Here is a 19,207-nt window from a genome sequence, read left to right as displayed (position 1 = left end):
GTGGCAGAGGGAGTAGAGGGGGAAGAGGAGCTCAGTCTGGGAACGCCTCTTGGAGGAGGTGATTTTTAAGTAGGGTTTTGAAGAGGGAAAGAGAATCAGTTTGGCGGAGGTGAGGAGGGAGGGCGTTCCAGGACCGCGGGAGGACGTGACCCAGGGGTCGACGGCGGGATAGGCGAGACCGAGGGATGGTGAGGAGGTGGGCGGCAGAGGAGCGGAGCGTGCGGGGTGGGTGGTAGAAAGAGAGAAGGGAGGAGAGGTAGGAAGGGGCAAGGTGATGGAGAGCCTTGAAGCCTAGAGTGAGGAGTTTTTGTTTGGAGTGGAGGTCGATAGGCAACCACTGGAGGTGTTTAAGAAGGGGAGTGACATGCCCAGATCGTTTCTGCAGGAAGATGAGCCGGGCAGCGGAGTGAAGAATAGACCGGAGCGGGGCGAGAGAGGAGGAAGGGAGGTCAGAGAGAAGGCTGACACAGTAGTCTAGCCGGGATATAACGAGAGCCCGTAACAGTAAGGTAGCCGTTTGGGTGGAGAGGAAAGGGCGGATCTTGGCGATATTGTAGAGGTGAAACCGGCAGGTCTTGGTAACGGATAGGATGTGTGGGGTGAACGAGAGGGACGAGTCAAGGATGACACCGAGATTGCGGGCCTGAGAGACGGGAAGGATGGTCGTGCCATCCACGGTGATAGAGAAGTCTGGGAGAGGACCGGGTTTGGGAGGGAAGATGAGGAGCTTCTCTAAGTGTTAAGCATTTACTTATGTGCTAGGAACCATACTAAATGTTGGGGTAGTTATAAGCTAATCAGGTTGAACACAGTCCCTGTCCTACATGGGGCTCACAAATCTCCATTTTACAGATAAGGTAACTGAGGCACAGAGAAGTGAAGTGACTTGCCTAAGGTCACACAGCAGACAAGTGGTGACTCTGGGTTTCAAATCGAGGTCCTGTGGTCTTTCCACTAGGCCATGCTGCTTCTCACTTCTGTATTTAAATCATATGAATTATGGCATAGTTACCCACTAAGGAAAATAGGCATGTTATTTGCCATTTCAGAGAAGGATATGGCTAACCTTACTTTTTGGAAATAAATGTTGGACTTTTACTATGGAATCATCATGAAAGATATTTGGAGTTTATTTTGTGTGCGATACAGCCTGAAGAAGCAAAAGCCACGATTGCCTTTTAATTAAGAGGTAAACATTGATAAAAATGACTGATCAAGAGCTGGATAGGAGCCTGAAAACTACTAGATCTAATCTAAAATGAAGTGTTGAGATTAGCCAAATTCTCCTAGACAATATCTTCATGTAATACTATTTTTGAAAATCTTGTTCTGAGGCTAGGATCAATGAAATCTTAGAGGAGGATTTAGGAATGATGACAGGATTTTGTTCTTTGATAGATAGATGAGGAAAAAGCTCATATTAATTGGACTACATTAAAAAAAGTGACCAGCTTGAACTTTGACATGAGGTTTAATGCCTTTGCTATGAAACAACACTAGAAAAGTGTTGTATCAATGCAGAAAAAGTCTTAATACATTGTCCAAGACTTGGTCTGAAAAGCTGACTAGAGCTTGAGATGTTGAAATTTTGAAACCCTGCAAAATAGCATTAATCTATGAATCAATGGTATTTATTGAGTGTTTGCGGTGTGCAGAGCACTGTACTAAGCACTTTGGAGAGTACAGTACAAAAGAGTTGATAGACACAATTCCTGCCCACGGGGAGCTCACTGTCTACTCGACTGTAAGATCACCATCTGCCTGTAAACTTCTCAAGGGCAGGAACATGGATTTTACTTCCAGTGTACTCTCCCAAATGCTAAGTATTACCGATTAAGGTGAACCTCGTGCTTAATACACTTATGGAAACCAGTCTCAGATGTGGAAATCACATTTGAATTTAGAATGAAAAAATGACAAACCTGAAGGGGTTCATCCAAACAAAATTAGATCATTAGGAAAGAGCAGACTGTACACTCCAATAGATTGTAAACTATTCCAGTAGATTGCAAGCCCCTTGCGTGTAGGGATCATGTCTAAGAACTCTATTGTATTGTACTCTCCCAAGTGCTTAGTACAGAGTAGTTTGGCTTAGTGGAAAGGGCATGGGCCTGAGAGTCCAAGGATCTGGGCTCTAGTCCCAGCTCTGCCACTCACCTGCTGGGTCCCCTTGGGCAAGTCACTTCAATTCTCTGTGCCCCAGATTCCTCATCTGTTAAATAGGGATTCAGTACCTGTTCTGCCTCCTACTTAGATTGTTGGCCCCATGTGGGACAGGGACTGTATCCATCCTGATTCTCTTGAATCTACTCCAGTGCTAAGTACAGTGCTTGGCACATAATAAGTCTTTAACAAATGCCACAACTGTTATTATTATTAATGAATTGCATGGGCCGATCGATTGGTTGAAAATTCAAAGAGAATTGAACAAGGAACTCAAACTCAAAAACAGAGAATCTCTTCCTCACTCCAGAAGCTACCTAGAGTACCTTGATTTATGATGAGATTTGATAACCCTTTAGTGAGGAAGAAAAAACAATGGCCCTTCAATGGGATAAGATGGGCCAAATATTAAACCGTATTATGTAGTAGAATCCAGGCCAACCTCAATCAAATATCAAAGGTGAAACACTGAGTGAGGCTGTCTCAACCAGGTGCTGCAAACTGGCAGTATTTATATTCCTGAAATTATCATAATCAGTTGGAAATTTAATAAAATAAAGTGTGGCTAACCAAGAATCTGTCACTTTCATTTTCAAACTTGTTTTCCAAGGAAAATTCAATTTGCTCGATTTCTCATTTGGTAGTGCAAGAAACACTGAAATGCACTGGGGAAAGAGGCATTCATTTCATTTTCACTTCAACTGTTCCTTCCCTCTTCAAGATTTTCTTGGGGAAAGCAGGGACAGAGGGCTGTTTATCAGTGGGTTTTGCTTTGGGAAAAGACCACGAAACTTTGCATTTTGTCACAACCTCCCAAGTCAGAATTATTGGACATGATGTTGTCATTTAGTCCTAATAGCTGCTCTCTCATTAGACAGGCATTTCCAAATATTTCCCCATTATTAAAAGGAGGAGTAATTAGGTTTGATTAATGTGTCCTATGTGGAGAGGGCTAGAGACAGATAAGAGGATAGCTAACCAGACATTGTCATTGGCCCCCAGAGAACATGCAATCTAAAAAGGGGGAGGGGAGAACTGATCCTGGACCCACAAATAACCCTATCAGTAAAGTTGGAACAATAAATTAACAGTGACAACAACCAAAGCTGGAATCGGATTGTCCTTCAGTTCAAAGACAATGCTGCTGACAGTAAGACTGCATCTGTGGCTGTGAGTGTCATGGAGAGAAATTCTCCTGCGCATTTGCAACCATTTCTCCGTCCCCCTGCCATTCAAGTCTTTGACTACCATCTCTACGCAGATGACACGCAGATCTACATCTCTGCCCCTGTCCTCTCCCCCTCCCTTCAGGCTCGCATCTCCTCCTGCCTCCAGGATGTCTCCACCTGGATGTCGGCCCGCCACCTAAAACTCAACATGAGCAAGACTGAGCTCCTCATCTTCCCTCCCAAGCCCGGTCCTCTCCCAGACTTCCTTATCATCATGGATGGCATGACCATCCTTCCCGTCTCTCAGGCCCGCAATCTCGGTGTCATCCTTGACTCGTCTCTCTCGTTCACCCCACACATCCTATCCATTACCAAGACCTGCCGGTTTCACCTTTACAATATCACCAAGATCTGCCCTTTCCTCTCCACCCAAATGGCTACCTTACTGCTACAGGCTCTCGTTATATCCCGGCTAGACTACTGTGTCAGCCTTCTCTCTGATCTCCCTTCCTCCTCACTCGCCCCGCTCCAGTCTATTCTTCACTCCGCTGCCCGGCTCATCTTCCTGCAGAAACGATCTGGGCATGTCACTCCCCTTCTTAAACACCTCCAGTGGTTGCCTATCAACCTCCGTTCCAAACAAAAACTCCTCACTCTAGGCTTCAAGGCTCTCCATCACCTTGCCCCTTCCTACCTCTCCTCCCTTCTCTCTTTCTACCACCCACCCCGCATGCTCCGCTCCTCTGCCGCCCACCTCCTCACCGTCCCTCGGTCTCACCTATCCCGCCGTCGACCCCTGGGCCACGTCCTCCCGCGGTCCTGGAATGCCCTTCCTCCTCACCTCAGACAATCTAATTCTCTTCCCCTCTTCAAATCCCTACTTAAAACTCACCTCCTCCAAGTGGCCTTCCCAGACTGAGCTCCCCTCTTTTTCCTTCTGCTCCCTCTACCCCCCCTTCACCTCTCCGCAGCTAAACTCTCTTCTCCCCCCTTTCCCTCTCCTCCTCCCCCTCTCCCATCCCACCCCCTCAGCACTGTACTCGTCCGCTCGACTGTATATATCTTTATCACCCTATTTATTTTATTTTGTTTAATGAGATGTACATCACCCTGATTCTATTTAGTTGCCATTGTTTTTATGAGATGTTCTTCCCCTTGACTCTATTAATTGCCATTGTTCTTGTGTGTCCATCTCCCCCGATTAGACTGTAAGCCCGTCAAATGGCAGGGACTGTCTCTATCTGTTGCCGACTTGTTCATTCCAAGTGCTTAGTACAGTGCTCTGCACATAGTAAGCGCTCAATAAATACTATTGAATGAATGAATTAATGAAAGTGAGACTATTGAATGAATGAATGAATGAAAGTGAGCACTGCTCCCACAATAATGGTGAAGAGGGGCAAGGTGCATCCTACCGTAGGCGGGTTATGTCCTTGAGTTGTTTCAGTAGCCGTGGTGAGGGTTTGCACTAAGCCATCTGCACTCTCTCCCCTGGTCTTCTGTGGTCACTGGTACAACCTGTGAGAGGAAAGGTGGGGAGAACAGATAATAATAATAATAATGTTGATATTTGTTAAGCGTTTACTATGTGCAGAGCACTGTTCTAAGCACTGGGGAAGATACAGGCTAATCAGGTTGGACACAGTCCCTGTCCCACATGGGGCTTGTCGTCTTAACCCCCATTTTACAGATGAGGTAACTGGGACACAGAGAAGTGAGGTGACTTGCCCAAGGTCACACAACAGACAAGTGGTGGAGCGATGCAGCCCCTCTCCCATGTGGCAAGCCATCACTAAATTTGCTACTCAGAGTGACTTACTGAGGGTAGTGGTGGGGGGACAAAGGGGAAGGGTCCACTTGCTTGAGAAAACCAGCAGAAAAGTAAAAACAAGAAATGAATAGCAAGTCCAATACACCATAGTCACCCATTTCATAATTTGACAGAAACCAGAAAATGCAGGAGCATCAGATCTGGGGGCATACGTGGGTCAGGCCAGGTATTTTACTGGGCAGACACACCCCATCCCCCACCCCAGATAGAAACTTCTACCTCCGGACAGATCTGAAAGCTCTGATCCCAGCAATTGTCTCATTGTGAAACCATCTCTGAAAAGCCAGTGCTCCAATAATAGAAATATAACCATAACTGTAGTATTTGTAAAACGCTTACTATGTGTCAAGCATTGTACTATGCACTGGGGTAAAGACAAGATTAATCAATCAATCAATCAATAAATAAATCATATTTATCGAGGTCTTTTGTGTGCAGAGCACTGTACTACGTGCTTGGGAGAGTATAATACAACAGAATTAGCAGAAACGTTCCCTGCTCATAACTAGCTTACAATCTAGTGGGGGAGACAGACATTAATATGAATAAGTAATTTATTATATATAATTAAAGATAAAGATACGAGTGTAAGTGCTGTGGGGTTGGGGGTGGGGCGAATATCAAGTGTCCATTATCAGGTCAGACTCAACACCCTTCCCATGTGGAACTTCTAGTCTACAGGGGAGGGAGAACATTTTACAGTTGAGGAAACTGAAGCCCAGAGGAGTAAAGGGAGTTGCCCAAGGTCACTCAGCAGACAGGCGGCAGAGCTGGGATTAGAACCCAGGTGCCCTGACTTTCCATTAGGCCATCCTGCTTCCAATGCCTATGGACCCAGGATGCTGGCGGAAATGGGTTGCCCCATCTCTGTGTCTCAGCAAAGATAAGCTTCTCTGAATTTTCACCCCCCGAAACTCCTCCTACTCATTCAAAACAAACATAGGAAAACACTTCTCACCCAGTGGGTGGTGAGCATATGGAATTTGTTCTCATGGGAAGTTGCACATAGGAAAATTTCAGTAGGTTCAAGAGGAGTTGGGATAAATTCATGGATGACAAATTCAATGAATCAATGTATTTATTGAGCGCTTACTGCATCCAGATCACTGTATTGAGTGCTTGGGTAAGTACAATACAGTAGAGTTAGTAGACACAATCCCTGCCCATGAAGAAGCTTGCACACTGTTTCTTACTAGAAGGAAAGTTAGGGGTGGAGAGTTTAGGATCATTGTCATGAGAAACAGCGTGGTCTAGTGGAAAAAGCAGGGCCTGGGAGTCAGAAGATGTGGGTTCTAATGCCAGTTCTGCCACATGTCTGTTGCGTGACCTTGGGCAAGTCACTTCATTTTTCTATGCCTCAGTTACCTCATCAGTAAAATGGGAATTAAGACCGTGAGCCCCATGTGGGATGGGGACTTTGTCCAAACTGATGATCTTGTACTCACCCCAGTGCTTAGAACAGTCCTTGGCACATAGTAAGCACTTAACAAATATCACAATTATTATGAACAACAGCAGCAGAATTTATTTATCATGTGCTCTGTTCAGAGCACTGTACTAGGCCCTAGGGAACATTGTAAATGTTTTTATGTTTGTCCCCCCCATTAGAGTGCAAATCCTTGTGGGGACTGTACCACGTTGATGCTGAAAATATAATAATTATGATATTTGTTAAGTGCTTACTATGTGCCAAGTACTGTTTTAAGTACTGGGGTAGATACAAGAGAGTCAGGCTGGACACAGTCCTTGTCCTACTTAGGGTTCATGCTCTTTCTTAATACCCATTTTACAGATGAGGTAACTGAGAACCAGAGAAGCAAAGAGATTTGCCCAAGGTCACTGTCCAGACATCTGGCGGAGCTGGGATTAATAATTCTGGTATTTGCTGAGTGCTTACCACGTGCCAGGCATTGTATTAAGCTGTGGGGTGGATACTAGCAAATTGGGTTGGACACAGTCCCTGTCCCAGGTGGGGCTCACAGTCTCAATCCACATTTTTCAGATGAGGTAACTGAGGGCCTGAGAAATTAAGTGACTTGCCCAGGTCACAAAGCAGTCAAGAGGCGGAGCCGGAATTAGAACCCATGACCTTCTGACTCCCAGGCCCATGCTCTAGCCACTAAGCCAAAGTGTATGTGAGTGTGCCTGTGTGTGTGTGTGTGTATGTATATGTGCATATATATATATATATATATGTGTGTGTGCATATATATTATATACACAATTTATATTTGTCAAGGCCTTACCATGTGCCAGGCATTGTGTTAAGAACTGAGGTAGATACAGGCCAATCAGGTTGGACACAATTCATGTCCCACATGCGAATCACAGTCTTAATCTCCATTTACAAATGAGGAAACAAGCACAGATAAGTGAAGTGATTTCCCCAAAGTCACATAGCAGAGAAGATTAGAACCCAGTTCCTCTGCCTCCCAGGCTTGTATTCTTTCCACTAGGCAACACTGCTCTTGGACATGTACAGATGTGTATATATAATAGATAGATAGATAGATAGATAGATAGATAGATAGATAGATAGATAGATAGATAGAAAGAAATAGATAGGGAAGCAGCTTGGCCTGTCGGATAGAGCATGGGCCTGGGAGTCAGAAGGTCATGGGTTCTAATACCGGCTTTGCCACTTGACTGCTGTGTGACCTTGGGCAGGTCACTTCACTCCTCTGGGCCTCAGTTACCTCATCTGTTAAATGGGGATTGAGACTGTGAGCCCCATGTGGAACAGGGACTGTGTCCAACCCAATTAGTTTGTATCTACCCCAACAGTTAGTACGATGTCTGGCACATAGTAAGTGCTTAACCAATACCTCAATTATTACTATTATTATTATTATTATTACCTTTATTACTAAATATAGAGTGTGTGCCTTGTAATTGAAGACAATCACCAATCAGTAGCATTTTTTGAGTGCTTACTGTGTGCAGAGCACTGTACCAAGCATTTGGGAGAGTACAATGTAAGAGTAGGTAGACATGCTACCTGTCCACAATGCGCTTATAGTCTTGAGGGATAATTGACAGTGAAGTTCACCAATGAGTGAATGTTTCCCCAGAAAGGCCAATGAGGGATCCACAGTCCTGGCCTCACTGGGCATACAAAAAGACTGTCCCTTGTTGTGTTTTTGAATTTAACATTTGTATCTCCCGGTCCTGTTTTCTATAATGATATTACTACTAATAATGATGAAGGCATTTGTTAAACACTTACTTTGTGCCAAGGACTGTATTAAATGCTCCCTTTCTGTTTGCTCAGAGAGTTATTCCCTTCTTGAAGGCATTGTGCCATGCTGCTCTGTCCTTAGCAACCGACTCCCAGTTTTCAACAGGGTGAAACTTCATCTTCAAACCCAAAAATTAGCTCTTTCGATTTATCTTCAGCATTTTTTTTGTGACCAGAAATGTTACATGAGAAGCAGCATGGCCTAGTGGAAAGAGCTTGGGCCTAGGGATCCGAAGACCTGGGTTCTAATCCCAGGTCCACTATTTCTCTACTGTATGACCTTGGGCAAGTCACTTAACGCCTCAGTTCCCTCATCTGCAAAATGGGTTTTCCCTCTCCTACTTAGACTGTGAGCCCCAGGACCTGATTACCTTGTATCTAGCCCAGTGCTTAGTACAGTGCTTAGCACATAGTACGCGCTTGATAAATACCACAAATATTGCTTTAAAAGACGGGGCTGATTGATCTCCGGCAGTGAGTCATGGCATCTGTTGAGTTGTATACTCTTCCAGGCTTCCAAATGCCCTAAGACCAACTGTGAAATACCATGATCGTACAGAAATGATGGCTGGATTTCTCTCCCTTGTTTCTCAAATCTGTTGTTAGGGGCTCACAATGTGAATCACCTAGAATGCTGAACTGTGTGGCAAGCCCGCAAGGAGACGTCTCTACATCTGCTTTTCTAGGTTCAAACAAAATGTAGCACTTCCTTCTAATTATCTTTATTAAATTGCCCAGCATGACATAGTTAATAGCCTTGGAAAAACATTCTGAGTATACAATGTGACCCAGAATAGAAACTATTAGGAACAAAAATGCTTTGAAATGAACATGGAATGTTTTGGTTATTTGTTCTTCAAGACAGAAAGTTTCCGAGACCAAGTGGGCTATCCTCATGCCCGGTCCATGGAACCACAGCAAGGTGGCAGCCCCATTAGGGTGAGAACTTACCATTCAACTTTCTCTGAGCGAACCTGGGTCATACGGGCAAAAGAGATGGGTTGGTGATGCAGTCGGGGGCTTTCAGGACAAACCAATTGGTAACCTCAATATCTAGAAATACCCAGAAAGAGAGAATTCAGGAGAACTGTTCCCTCTCTATTTCCAAACAAGGTTGCCATTTATTTCAGGGAGCCAGTCAACTCAACAGCCTCCCTTATTCATTTTTTTCAATATGCTATTTCCCTGCAGGTCTGGGGAAAGGGAAAAATTTTGAAAATCAAGGGACCCTTAAGCCAACAGAGTCTTTCTCCAGGACATGGAGCCACCCACTCAGCTCTGCCAGAACATCGCTAGGAATTCGGGGAATGATTGTCTGGCAACAGGATCCTTGGTGGAAACAGGGCGTTGTGAGGGGAGGGGAGGGTATGGAAGAAGTGATAGAGCTTAGGCCAGGATCAGAATGTTCTAGGTTCTAATCCTGACTCCACCACTTGTTTTTTTGTGTGGCCTTAGGCAAGTCACTTAAATTCTCTGTGCCTCAGTTACCTCATCTGTAAAATAGGGATTAAGACTGTGAGCCCCAATCGGGACAGGGGTTGTGTCCAACCTGATTCCCTTTGGGAAGCATCACGGTCTAGTGGATAGAGCCCGGGCCTGAGAGTGAAAAGGACCTAGGTTCAAATCCCAGCTCTGCCACCTTGCTGTGTGACGTTGGGCAAATCACTTAGCTTCTCTGTGCCTCAATTACCTCATCTGTAAAATGGGGATTAAGACTGTGAGCTCCATGTGGGAAATAATATCAGGGACTGTATTCAACCTGATTACCTTCTATCTACTCCAGCACTTAGAACAGTGCTTGACAAATAGTAAGAGCTTAACAAGTGCCATTATTATTATTATTAGATGGGAGAGCTAGGTATTCCTTATTTTCTTTGTTCATTAGCCCTTTCCCAGGGCCCACCTCCACTTCTCCCCACTTCTGTTCGTGTGCTTTCTTCACTTTGTGAACCTGATAGGTAATTTCAGGGGATTCTTTACACTCTTCTGTCAGGTAAGCAGGTATCTGGAATTCAACACAGTTATAATAAATACCTTGGGAGTTAATATCTTAATTTTTCCTGGTGGAATAAAGCTTGCATTTGGAAATCTGCTTTTCTGCCAAGTCTAAGCAGCTTAGCCAGTGGAAGACAATCTCTTGAGACAACAATATATTACAATTCATGAACACAGCATTATTATTTGTTATTTATTTATTTATTTCTGGGATTTTCTATGACACCTTTCCTCTAAGGGCTCAAGGCACCATACCAAGACATCTGAATGGGGAAAATCCTCACGTTGTTCTTCTGCCAGAGTGAAAAGGAAAAGTGAGAGTGAAGACCAGAGACTGGAAGAGGCAGGTTGGAGCATGAGCAGGAGGGCAGGGGGGTTGGATGCAAGGGGTGCAAACCAGGAAGAGCAAGTCGACCTCTTCAAAATCACCTTTTGACATGTCCTTTCATTACTCAATTTGGATCGCGTATCATGGAAGAATTAGGGCACATTCTTTCCCCAACACCAAACTCTCTGGTGTAACATGAGCTACTTGAGGAGCAATTATATGGGCATGTGAACTGAAAAAATATCAGATACGGTGTTGTCTTTGAAGAATTTAACCCCAATCCTATTAATTCCTATTGAGTCAAGAATGGTAATGGCAATTATTAAATGCTAAATACTGGGGTAGACATAATACAATTGGAACAGAGCCAGTCCCTCTCCCACATGGGGATCACAATCTGAGAAGGGAAAGCAGTTTCTTATCCCCATTTTATGGATGAGGAAACTGAGGCCCAGAGAATCAATCAATCAATGGCATTTATTGAGCATTTCCTGTGTGCAGAGCAGCTTATTAAGCATTTGGAAGAGTAAAATACAGCAGAGTTGGCAGGCACATTCCCTGCCCACAAAGAACTTACAGTCTAAATATGAGCTTAGAGTTTAGAGAATAATAATAAAGGTATTTGTTAAGTGCTTACTATGTGCCAAACACTGTTCTAAGCACTGGGGAAGATACAAGGTAATCAGGTTGTCCCACAAAGGGCTCACAGTCTTAATCCCCATTTTACAGATGAGGGAAGAGGCACAGAGAAGTTAAGTGACTTGCCCAAGGTCACACAGCAGACAAGTGGTGGAGCCAGAATTAGAACCCAGGACCTCTGACTCAAGTAAAGTGACCTGCCTGAAGTCACAAAGCAGGTCAGTGACATAGGTGGGATTCAAATCCTGGTGTCTGGCTCCCAGCCCTGAGTTCTTTCCACTAGGCCACTCTGCCTCTTGACATGGGGGCAGTTAAGTAGCCTCCCCTGCTGGAAGCTCTCCTGGTGGCAGGTGTCTTTCCCACAGGAAGTCCTCATAGAAGTGCTCTTATTGTATGGCCTGCCTAGCCCAGAGAGACTGAAAGACACAGAGAGAGATAGGGAAAGAGAAACAGGTCAGTTGGACAGCTACTTAAAGAAAGCCAAACAGAGGCTCTTTCCCTCTGGTAACGGGATTGTTCTTGGCTAATAAGGGATAAATGGAAGCTTCTGTCTGAAACAGCTGTAGAGCTAATGTTTGCATTGATCTGCCTGAATGCTATACTGCCTTTGAAACTCCAGTGAATAGATTAGCATGCCAGTTACCTCAGAGAGGAGGTGCAGATCATTCTCAGGCTATGTCATGATTATCTTGGACATATCTTTCCCTCCAATCAGCGTGATGGTAGCAGGGTTCATTGGACCATTAGGGTTCATTTAAAAAATAATAATAACTGTGGTATTTGTTAAGTGCTTATGTGTCAAGCACTGTGCTATGCTCTGTGGGAGGAACAAGATAAACAGGTCAGACACAGTCCCAGTCCTATGTCAGTCAGTCATATATACTGAGCGCTTACTGTGTGCAGAGCACTGTACTTAGCGCTTGCGAGACTACTATATAACAATATAACAGACACATTCCCTGCCCACAACGAGTGACAGTCTAGAGGGCTAAAGGACACACAGTCTTAAGTAGGAGGGAGAACAGGGATTGAATCCCTATTTTACAGTTGAAGAAACTGAGGCTCAGAGAAGTAAAAGGACTTGCCCAAGGTCACAGAACAGGCAAGTGACAAAATTGAGATTCAAACCCAGGTCCTTTTGTTCCCAGGGCTGTGTTTTTTCCACTAGGCCTCGCTGCTTCCCATGCCATTTGTAGCTTTTATTGTTTTTTTTCCAACTTTTTTAATGGCATTAGTTAAGTGCTTACTATGTGCCAGACACTTTACTAAGCACTGGAACAGTTACAAGCTAGTCAAATTGGACCCAGTCCATGTCCCACATGGGGTTCAGACTCTTAATCCCCATTTTACAGATGAGGTAACTGAGGCTACCTACCTATAATACATTTTAGTGTCTGTCTCCCGGCTAGATTGTAAACCTTTTGAGGGGAGGGATAATGCCTTTATTCTCCATTCTGCTCTCCCAAGCACTTGGTACAGTCTTCCACACACAATAGGTGCTTAATAAATCTTATTGATTGATTGATTCACTGAGCTGAGTGGCCACTACTTCAGAGTGGGGAAGAGGGGATGCTACTTTGAAAAACAATAGTTGTTTCCTTGGATTTTCCTCATGGAAGGGGTAGTACCGTGGGCAAACCTGGGGGAAAAAATCACTTTCTATTTCCAAACACACTATGGAAAGAGTCTGTTGGAGCTGAAAAGGTGGCTGATGTCAGAGTCCAAGCAAGACAGAGAAGACTACATCTTGAGAGTTGATAATAAAAATATTAAGCAACTCATGCATTTTCTTGAAAATCTGGCTTGTTTGCTGAGGCTATTCTGAGATCTGGAGCTTGGAACTTTCCTTAGTTTATTGTTATCATTTTGCCAAACTGACAGGAAAACCTGGCCAAAGATGTTGGCCTTTCAGCCCATCGTGAGTCATCTGGCTCATTTAGCTAAGGAGTTTCACATGCAGCTCTCCTAGTTCATTCATTCATTCATTCAATTGTATTTATTGAGCGCTTACTGTATGCAGAACACTGTACTAAGCGCTTGAAATGTACAATTTGGCAACAGATAGAGACAATCCCTGCCCAACAATGGCTCACAGTCTAAAAGGGGGAGACAGACAGCAAAACAAAACAAGTCTAGTCTTCCATGACTGGATGAGAGGATCTGAAAAGTCCAGGTAGGAGAATTTTCATCATCTCCCCATCTGATGGAGAGCAATGAGCCTGCACTGCCAGCATGCAGGTATGCAGATCTATTGTCAAGGAGTGGTCCTTACTGAGCACTTACTGAGTACAAATTACCACATTAAGCACCTGGGAGAGAACAGCAGAACCACAATATATGGTTCTGATGGAACTTACATGGAATTCCATGTAACATGGAGTTTACCCTCCAACTGGGATAACAAAGAAGTATTCACAAACAATAGAATCATAATGAATACAACTGGAAGGTCAGTCACATATATGTATGCGTATAACTTCTGAGGATGGACATAAATAACCCAATCCATAAATCCACAAGGGGGTTGGAGGATTAATATCAATCAATTGATTAATCAGTGGTATTTAGTGAAGTCTACTGTGTGCACAACATTGCAAATAGCACTTGAGTGAGTACAAAAGACATAATTCTGCTCTTAGGGAGCTTACAGTCTAGAGGAGGAGATAAACTTTAAAATCCCTTTTTTTCCCCAAAGTATTTGTTAAGGGCTTACTATGTGCCAGCAGCTGTATTAAGCACTGGGGTAGATACAAGCTAATCAGTTTGAACAAAGTCCGTGTCCCACATGGGACTCACAGTCTTAATTCCCATTTTACAGATGGGGTAACTGGGGCACAGAGAAGTTAAATGACTTGCCCAAGGTCACACAGCAGATAAATGGCAGAGCTGGGATTTAAACCCAGGCCCTCTGACTTCCAAGCCCCTGCTCTTCCCACTAGACAACACTGCTTCCCTTACCGGTAGGAGAAGCAGCAGAGTATAGGGATATGTATATAAGGTCTGTGGGGGAGTATAAAAGTGCTTAGGGTGGACCCAAATACATAGATGACACAGAAAGGAGGGAGAATAGGGTAGGGAGATGAGAGATTAGTCGCACTTGGTCAGGACCGAAAATGGAGAGATTTAGTATGGAGAGTTTGGAGAACTTAGTTCTTAGCCCAGCTCTGCCACTGGCCTGCTGTGTGACCTTGGGCAAATCAGCTAACCTCTCTGGGCCTCAGTTGCCTCATCCATAAAATGGGATTAAGATATCGGCTCTCTGTAACTCAAAGATTTTTAGCCCTGTGTGGACCAAGGACTGTGTCTGAGCTCATCATCTTGTACTTAATTCAGCACTGAGCGCCATAAGCATTTTATAAATCCTATTTCATTATTATTATTATTATCATTTTATTGTTGTTATTACTATTATTACCTGATGAAATAGATGCTAAATGCACAATACTGGAGGGGATATTTTGTTCAGGTGCCTGCATAGGCTCTTTGTCCACATATGGATCACTGAAGAAATGTCTCAGAATTTCCAAGATAGCACCATCATTAAAATGTTCAAAAAGGAAGATGGAAGAGCTGAATACAGAACCTATCATGGCCTATAGTCTCTGCTCTCCTTCTGGATGAATCCCTGGGCAATCCTATGGGTCTACCCTGCTTCAGCACTTAGGTATAAGACTTTAATTGATTGCCATTTGATTCATTCTGATTACCCTGTTAATCACAAAGTTTGTCAACCTCCCCCATCAGAGTGTCGGTCTATCGTGGGTAGGGAAAACATCCTATGCTTCTGTGATACTTTCCCAAGCACATAGTTCAGTGCACTGTGCCCAGTAAGTGCTCAATAAATTCCTTCACTACTATAACAACACGGATCTAGTTCTTCCATTAAAGATCACCTAAGAAATGGTCTCCAGGGATCTAGAAGAACCCTCTTTCTCCACTCCTTGAATTATTTGGTCCTAAACAATTTGCCCTATAAGCTTTAACTGTAACCATGGCTTTATATTTGAGAATCTTTTGTGAGCTAAAATTTTAGCCTAAAGAAATAGTTCCTCCCCCAACCCCACCAGAGGGAATAATTGTAGACAAGGTAATATATACATTAATAAGCAGAGTTGGCAGCGAGATTAATGAGATGGACTTCCAAATAATCAAGGCTCTGACTTTCAACTAGAATACAATGCTGGCAACTCCCGTTCCCTGCCCCACAATGCCCCCTTCCAGTCCAAACAGCTACTGCCGCTGTCAGCAGAACCGGGCCCTCACTGAGTCAATGAAGTGGGCTCATTCCAGCTTTGGGAGACACTTGGATGAGGTGCAGGAGAAAAACCAACCCAAGAAAAGGAGTAAATATTCTACCAGCACTTCAAACTCAACATGTCCAAAACTGAACACGTCATCTTTCCCCCTATACCCATTCCCCGCCTGATTTTCCCATCTCAGTCGACAACACCACCATCTTCCCCATCCAAGAAGCCCACACCCTTGGTGTCAATTCTCACATTCAGCCTGGTGCCAAATCCTATGGATTTTTTTTTTTCCTGCACATCTCCTGGATTTACCCTTTCCTTTCCACCCAAACTGCTGCCAATGTGGTTCAAGTTCTGGCAAGTTCTGGTCTGGCCACTGCTAGATTATGGCATTAGCTCACCACTCCCAGCTTCTCTCCCCACTCCAGGCTCTTCTGCATGCTGCCGTTGCACAGATCGTCTTCCTGATGCATCATTCGGTTCCCATCTCTCTTCTCCTTAAAACCCTCCACTGGATCGCTGTGTCTAACAGAAACTCCTCATCGTCAGCTTCAAAGCTCTCCACCACGTGACTCTGCCTTACCTGTCTGCTCTCTTCAGCCTCTATCCTCCAACCTGCTGTCTTCATTCCTCCCAAGTGACCTTCTAGCTGCACCTCATTCTCAATCCTTCCACCTCTATCCCTTCACTCATGCTATTCCCCTGGCCTAGAACTCTCTCCATCTGCCCACATCAGACAGATAGCAGCTTGTCCCACTTTCAAATCCCTCTTAAATCCCACCTGCTGTAACAAGCTTCCCCCAATTCATTTCCCAGCACCCTGAGCTGTATCACCCCTTCAGGCGACTCTAGCACTTAGGAACTCTCCTTAGGCTCAATTTATTTATTGCATACACCAAGTGGGTGCTCAATAAATACCACTATTAGTGTTACTACTGCTTATTAAGAGGTCAGAAGTGTTACTTGTGAAAACAGTGAGGCATGGAATGGCCAAATATCCTGGAGTGAATGTCAAATTTCTTAAGTGGAGCAACTCAATCAATCAATCATTTATATTTGTTGAGCACTTACTGTGTGCAGAGCACTGTACTAAGTGCTTGGGAGAGTACAACATAACAGAGTTGGTGGTACTAACAGGACAAGGCTATGTGCCTCTAGTGACTTGTGACACCTTGTACCAAACAAGAAGCTATATTCAAGGCCAGGTGAAAAAAAAACACATTTGATTGACTCTCTACCTCATTTGTCCTCCCGCTCCTTATTGTGTTCCTCCTCCAGCTCCAAACCGTGGTCTGGGTTGAGCTCCACGGTGTGGAAAGGGAGATTCAAGCTACATTCATTCAACCATATTTATTGAGCGCTTACTGTGAAGCGCTTACTGTGAGCGTTACTTATGAAGCACTTGGGAGAGTACAATACAGCAGAATTAGAGGCGTCAATCTATTGATCAATGGTTTATATTCATTCATTCATTCATTCATTCAATCAATAGTATTTATTGAGTGCTTACTATGTGCAGAGCACTGTACTAAGCGCTTGGAATGTACAAATCAGTAACGGATAGACACAGTCCCTGCCCTTTGACAGGCTTACAGTCTAATTGGGGGAGGAGGACAGACAAGAACAAAAGCAATAAATAGAATCAAGGGGATGAACATCATTAAAACAATAGCAAATAAATAGAATCAAGGTGATGTACGTCTCATTAACAAAATGAATAGGGTAATGAAAATATATACAGTTGAGAGGACGAGTACAGTGCTGAGGAGATGGGAAGGGAGAGGGGGAGGAGCAGAGGGAAAGGGGGGAAAAGAGGGCTTAGCTGAGGGGAGGTGAAAAGGGGGGTAGAGGGGCAGCAGAGGGAGCTGAGGGAAAAGGGAAGCTCAGTCTGGGAAGGCCTCTTGGAGGAGGTGAGCTTTAAGTAGGGTTTTGAATAGGGGAAGAGAATTAGTTTGGCGGAGGTGAGGAGGGAGAGCATTCCAAGACAGAGGGAGGGCGTGGCCCAGGGGTCAACGGTGGGATAGGCGAGAACGGGGTCGATGAGGAGGTGGGCAGCAGAGGAGCGGAGCGTGCGGGGTGGGCAGTGGAAAGAGATAAGGGAGGAGAGGTAGGAGAGGGTAAGGTGATGGAGAGCCTTGAAGCCTAGAGTGAGACCTTGAAGCCTTGAGCACTTACTGTGTGCAGAGCACTAAGCACTTGGGAGAGTGCAATGTAATCAGAATTAGCAGGCACTTTCTAAGCCCAAAATGAGTTTACAGTCTAGAGGGGGAGATGGACATTAATATGGATAAATGTCACATATAATTTAAAGATATGTGCATGTCATCTCCACAGTCCAAGGTGAGCCCCGCAGCACAGAGAGAGAGCTCTGAGATGCTGACACGGTCCCTCCCCTCCCTTCCCTTGCCTGTCCTCTCTCACCTGCAGTGCCGGCCAACGCCTCTGATCCGCCACTGCCATGGAGCATCTCCACGGTCTTCAGCAGGACTCCTCCCATCCCCTACTGGTCCTGGGGCCCAGCAGCCCAGGTCCTCACCCCCTTCCCACACGCCCACCCCCCCAACACCAAGGGGTGGCCACATGTCCCCCACCCCCAGGGTGCAGCCCTCTAGGGCTCCTGAAGCTGCTGCCTCTGCAGGACACCTTGGACCCCTCTCCTATCATAATTTGGGATTGAATCCAGCTCCCCGTGTTTCCCCCGTGCCTTGGTATTTTGGGGGTACCCCCTTTCCCGCCCCTGGCCACATGGCTCTAAGATGGCGGATCAGGCTATGAGGCAGAGGTTAACGGATGGTTTGAGGAGGGACTAAGAGCGATGAACCGAGACCATTGGAGAACAAGGGACACCAACTTCCTGCTCAACCGCCAATGAGAAGCTGCAGAACCCAGTGGACAGAGCAGGGACTAATGAGGATTTGCTCATGTAGGAGCATCTTGGGGAAGGCCAAGGGAAGCTGATTGTGTCAGCCAGGGGTGACCTGATGTAAATGAAAGGTTGTGTTAAAATACCTCCCTTGTAAGTGGCCCACTCTCAGGACCTGGACCTGTGGCCATGTGCCAAGCTCTCCTGGGAAGGAGTGGGATTGCAGGTGCCTGGCTTGGAGCAAGCTATGGTCTCTGTATTCTCCACACTACACCTCACTGGAAATGATAGTACAGACCTATTGTATGATCAGAACTGTCAGATTTAGTTTTTTGAGGGGAGATGAGGGGTTGTTTTTTCTTTGCTGTTGTTTTATTGAGAGAGTGAGCAAGCAACAAAGAGGGAGGGAAAGAGTGTGAGAAAGAAATAGAAGGGGGGGAGAGAGGGAGGGAGGGAGAGGAAGAGGGAAAGAGAGAGGGAAGGAGAAAAAGAGAGAGAAAGAGGAAGAGAGGTAGAAAGTGGGAGAGAGGAAGAAGGAATGAGAGACAGCCTGCAAGGGATTGCTAGCAGATCCAGAATTGTTAGTAAATGACTCCCTGAAGTCCAACTTAAAATATGAGAATTACAGAGGAGAAGAGAAATGCTTCTGATGGGTAAGCTCAATGAGGATGGCAAAGATTGCAATGTAGTGGGCCACTCTCCTGGTTCCTGGACCACGCCAAAGCTCCAGGGAT

Source organism: Ornithorhynchus anatinus, chromosome X1, assembly GCF_004115215.2.
Source record: "Ornithorhynchus anatinus isolate Pmale09 chromosome X1, mOrnAna1.pri.v4, whole genome shotgun sequence".
Classification (NCBI taxonomy): domain Eukaryota; kingdom Metazoa; phylum Chordata; class Mammalia; order Monotremata; family Ornithorhynchidae; genus Ornithorhynchus; species Ornithorhynchus anatinus.
Note: the sequence above shows the minus strand (reverse complement) of the source record.